The sequence below is a fragment of the Pan troglodytes genome, chromosome 3 (genome assembly GCF_028858775.2).
Source record: "Pan troglodytes isolate AG18354 chromosome 3, NHGRI_mPanTro3-v2.0_pri, whole genome shotgun sequence".
Lineage (NCBI taxonomy): Eukaryota > Metazoa > Chordata > Mammalia > Primates > Hominidae > Pan > Pan troglodytes.
This window is the reverse complement of record NC_072401.2, coordinates 140,891,638-140,897,094: the sequence shown is the minus strand read 5'-3', so window position 1 is coordinate 140,897,094 and position 5,457 is coordinate 140,891,638. Positions and strand designations below refer to the sequence as shown.

The following is a 5,457-nucleotide window of genomic DNA, read 5'->3' as shown; positions in this document are numbered from 1 at the left end:
GTGATATCAACAGCTGAAAGGGGTGGGGGACAGGGCAGTTAAGGAGCAGTTTTTGTATCTTTTTCAAATTAAGCTGCTATAAATTTATGTTAGAAGCTTCCTTATTTAGGATGTTAAATGTAATCCCATGATAACACAAAGAAAATAGCTAAAAGAAGATAAGAAAGGAAGTTAAAAGTTTCATTACAAAAATGAACTAACTAAACATAAGAGAAGACAGATAAGAAATGAGGAACCAAAAAAAGCTGCAATATATATAGAAAATAGCAAAATGACAGAATTCCCTCATCAGTAATTATTTTAAATGTAAATGGGTTAAACTTCAGTGAAAAGACAGAGATTAGAAGAATGGGTTTTAAAAAACCATGATTCAAGACTCCCGTGCCACATAACATTTCAGTCAATGATGGAATGCACATAGGATGGTAATATAATGGTAAGATTATAATAACATATTTTTACTATATATTTTCTATGTTTAGATATACAAACACCATTGGGTTATAGTTGCCTACAGTATTTAGTATGGTAACATGCCATAACAGCTTTGTAGCCTAGGAGCAATAGGCTATACCATACCATCTAGGTTTGTGTACGTACCTTCTGTGATATTTACATGATGATGAAATTGCATAACAATGCATTTCTAAGAACATATACCCATACATAAATGATACATGACTGTATATGCTGTCTGTAAGAGACTTAAGATCCAAAGACAAAAACAGGTTAAAAGTGAAAGAATGGGAAAGGATATTCCATGAAACTAATAACCAAATATTAAGGATGGCGATACTAGTATACAACAAAATACACTTCAAAGCAAAAATGTTACTAAAGACAAGGACATTATATACTAAAAAATGGTTCAGGATGAGCATGTTGGCTCAGGCATGTAATCGCAGCACTTTGGGAGACCAAGGCATGAGGGTGCCTTGAGACCAGGAGTTGGAGACAGCCTGGGCAACACAGTGAAACGCTGTCTCTACAGAAAATTAAAAAATTAGCTGAGCATGGTAGCACGTGCCTGTAGTCTCAGCTACTCAGGAGGCTGAGGCAGAAGGATAGCTTGAGCCAAAGCATTGGAGGCTGCAGTGAGCTATGATCACACCACTGCACTTCAGCCTGGGCGACAGAGCATGATTCTGTCTTAAAAAAATAAAAAACATAAAAGGTTCAATACAGCAAGAAGGTTTAACAGTTGTAAACATGTATGCTCCTAATGACAAACCATCAACATATATGAAACAAAAATTGACGTAATTGAAGGGAGAAGTACAATTCTACATTAATAGTTGGAGACTTTAATATCCCAATCTCAATAGTGGATAGAACCATCAAAATCTAAGCAAGGAAATATAGGACTTTCACAACACAATAAACCAACTAGATCTAACAACCATATACAGAACACTCTACCCAACAATGAAATACACATTCTTCTCAAGTATACATAGGATAAATTCCAAGATAGGTCATAAATTAAGTCTGAATTGATTTTAAAGGACAGCAAAATATCTTCCCTGACCACAATGGGATGAAGTTAGAAATCAAAAACAAAAAGAAAACTGGAAAATTTAAAAATCATAGAAATTAACACACTCTTAACCATTAGATCAAAAAAGAAACCACCTGGCATTGGTTGAAAATCACCCCCCGGCTTTGGCCATGGCAGCGGGTGAGATTCGGTGCCTAGAGCCTCCAGGGGCCTCAGCTCACCGCGTGCTGACACATGTGCGGCGGTGAAACCCAGCCCCAACAGGCCCCGCGGCCTCTCCCTGGGTGCGGCCGCTCGGGTGGTCTGGCTCCTGACCCAGGCTGCCGACCCCTAACCCTGTTTTCTCTCCGCAGGACACTGGTCTTCCCACACATGAGACCGATGTCGCCAGGACCACGGGGTCGGGGGGACTCGGCTGTCCTCCGTCTTTCAAATAAAGCTGTTTGTCTAAAAAAAAAAAAAAAAAAAAAAAAGAAAGAAACCACAAGACAAATAATAAAATACTTATAAAGACAAGTGAAAATGAAAACACAGCATACCAAAACTTATGAGACACAACAAAAGCAGTGCCAAGGGGGAAGTTTCTAGCTATAAATTCTTACATTAAAAAATAAGAGTCTGGTCTGAAGAAAGCAGAATTAAAAATTATTTAAAAAATAAGAAAAATATCAAATCACCAACCGGACTTTCCAATTTAAGGAACTGAAAAGGAAGAGCAAACTAAACCCAGAGCTAGCAGTAGAAAGGAAGTAGTAAAGATTAGAATAGATATAAATGAAATAGAGACTAGAAAAATAATACAGAAAAATCAAAATGAAACCAAAAGTTGGTTATTCAAAAATCAAAAAACTTTGCAAATCTCTAGCTAGATCTACTTATAACAAAGGAGACAAATCAGAAATGAAAATGAAGACATTACTACCATTTCTACAGAAATGAAAAGAGTTATAGGGGAATACTATCAGCAATTGTCTGCCAAGAAATTGGATAACCCAAGTGAAATGGAGAAATTCCTAGAAACACTAAACCTACCAGGCTAAACCATGAAGAAATAAAAAATATGAGTAGATTTGTAACTACTAAAGAGATTCAATCAGTAATCAAACATCTCCTGTCAAAGAAAAGCCCTAAACCTGATGGCTTCACTGATTAATTCTACCAAGCATTTAAAGAAGAACTGTATCAATCATTTCAGACTTCCCAAAAATTGAAGATGAGGGCATACCCTTAACACGTTGTATGAGGCCAGCATTAACCTAATACCAAGGCCAGTAAAGGTACTACAGGAAAACTACAGACCAGTATCCCTTATGAAGACTGATGCAAAAATCCTCAGAAAGGTACTTGCAAACAGAATTCAGCAGTATAGTTAAAGGATTATACAGTTTAAGTCATCACTTAATGTTGATAGGTACTTGGAAACTGTGACTTTAAGCAGAATGATACATCAGGAAGCCAGTTTTGCCATAGGCTTGCCAGGCACACTGCCTCACACCTGTAATCCCAGCACTTTGGGAGGCTGAGGTGGGAGGTTCACTTGAGCTCAGGACTTCAAGACCAGCCTGGGCAATAGAGTGAGCCTCGTCTCTACCAAAAAAAAAAAAAAAAAGCCTGTAGTCCTAGCTACTTGGGAGGCTGAGGTGGAAGGATCACTTGAATCCAGGAGGTAGAGATTGCGGTGAGCTGAGGTTGAGCCATTGTGCTCTAGCCTAGCCAACAGAGGAAGACTCTGTCTCAAAAAAAAAAAAAAAAAAAAAAAGGCTAATTTATATAAACAAGAATTAAGTTCCTACAGCATGTTTTTGGTCACAAAAACATCATCAAAGTTCTAAAGAAAGACCCAAAACATCTCCAGTTTTAAACATTGAAATAAATGCAAGCTACATGTACATTTAAAAAAAGATTAATAAAAACAAGTAAAATATTTACCTAATCTCTGGCAAATCTATGAGTGACAAGTGGTTGTAGTAATGGTGAGTTAAATCAAAGAGTAAATGCTTGCAAAGAGAAAATTGTAAAGAGCACACAGTTCATAAACAATAACAGGTCATGCCTATAATCCCAGTACTTTTGGGAGGCTGAGGCCAGAGGATCCCTTAAGCCCAGGACATTGAGACCAGCTTGGGCAACATAGTAAGACATCATCTCTACAAAAAAATTAAAAACACAAATGAGCTGAGCACAATGGTGCACACATGTAGTCCCAGCTACTCAGGAGGCTGCGGTGGGAGAATCACTTGAGGCCCAGGGGTCGAGGCTGCAGTGAGCCATTTTTGTGTCACTGCACTCCAACCGGGGTGAGAGTCTGTCTAAAAAAACAACAACAACAAAAAAATGGAGGAGGCAGAGCAAGACGGCTAAATAGAAGCCTCCACCAATTGTGGAGGTGTCTCCTGACAGGGACACCAAATTTAACCACTATCTGTATTAAAAAGCACCTTCATAAGAACCAAAAATCAGGTGAGCACTCATAGTACCTGGTTTTAACTTCATATGACTGAATGAGACACTGAGGAGGGTAGGAAAGACAGTCTTAAATTGCTAATACCTCCCCTTCCCCAGCCCCCAGCCGTGGCCACATGGCACACAGAGAGACTCTACAGTTGAAGGAGGGAGATCGCAGTGATTGTGGGACTGTGTTGGAATTTAGTGCTCCCCTGTTGCAGTTGAGAGCAACACTGGGCAGAACTCAGCCAGCACCCTCAGAGGGATCATTTAGACCAGCCCTAGCCAGAGGGAATTTGCACATCCCAGAGGTCAGAACGTGAGTTTCAGCAAGCTTTGCCACCATGGGCTAACATGCCCTACAGTCCTAAATAAACCTGAAAGACGGTCTAGGCCACAAGGACTGCACCTCCTAGGAATTTTTTTTTTTTTTTTTTTTTTGGAGACAGAGTCTGGCTCTGTCACCCAGGCTGGAGTGCAGTGGCACAATCTTGGCTCACTGCAACCTCCGCCTCCCAGGTTCAAGCAATTCTCTGCCTCAGCCTCCCGAGTAGCTGGGATTACAAGTGCCCACCACCATGCCCAGCTAATTTTTGTATTTTTAGTAGAGATGGGATTTCACCATCTTGGCCAGGCTGGTCTTGAAGTCCTGACCTCATGATCCACCTGCCTCGGCCTCCCAGAGTGCTGGGATTACAGGCCTGAGCCACCGCACCTGGCCTAGAAAGTTCTAATGCTGTGCTGGGCTCGGAACCAGTGGACTTGGGGGACACGTGAGCTAGTGAGACACCAGCCCAAACTTAAAAATCATATCAATATTCAGGCCGGACACAGTGGCTTATGCCTGTAATCCCAGCACTTTGGGAGGCCAAGGCGGGCAGATTGCCTGAGCTCAGGAGTTCAAGACCAACCTGGCCAACATGGTGAAACCTCGTCTCTACTAAAAATACAAAAATTAGCCAGGTGTGATTGTGCACACCTGTAATCCCAGCTATTCGGGAGGCTGATGCAGGAGAATCGCTTAAACCCGGGAGACAGAGGTTGCAGTGAGCCGAGATTGTGCCACTGCACTCCAGCCTGGGTGACAGAGTGAGGCTCTGTCTCAAAAAAAAAAAAAAAAAAAAAAAATCAATCAATATTCAAGTGCAAGGTGGTTATAGAACACTAAGCCCATTTAACCCAAAGAAGTCTACCTCAAGGCATTTAATAATCAAACTCCCAAAGGTCAAAAATAAAAAAGGGATCCTAAAAGCAGCAAGAGAAAAGAAACAACATACAATGGAGGCCAGGCATGGTGGCTCACGCCTGTAATTGAGCACTTTGGGAGGCTGAGACCAAGTGGATCGCTTGAGGTCAGGAGTTCAGCCTGGCCAACGTGGCAAAACCCTGTCCCTACTAAAAATACAAAAATTAGCCGGGCATGGTGGTGTGTGCCTGTAATTCCAGCTACCCAGGAGGCTGAGGCATGAGAATCATTTGAACATGGGAGACAAAGGTTGCAGTGAGCCAAGATC

At 41.1% G+C, this 5,457-nt stretch overlaps 1 non-coding gene across 1 annotated transcript; it reads left to right on the top strand.

The window, feature by feature from the left end:
* The first annotated feature begins 1,637 nt into the window (after nucleotides 1-1,637).
* On the top strand, nucleotides 1,638-1,764 carry LOC112209147 (small nucleolar RNA ACA64). Its single transcript, XR_002943811.1, has one exon. It is a non-coding gene; the product is annotated as a small nucleolar RNA ACA64 (small nucleolar RNA).
* Nucleotides 1,765-5,457: the final 3,693 nt, after the last annotated feature.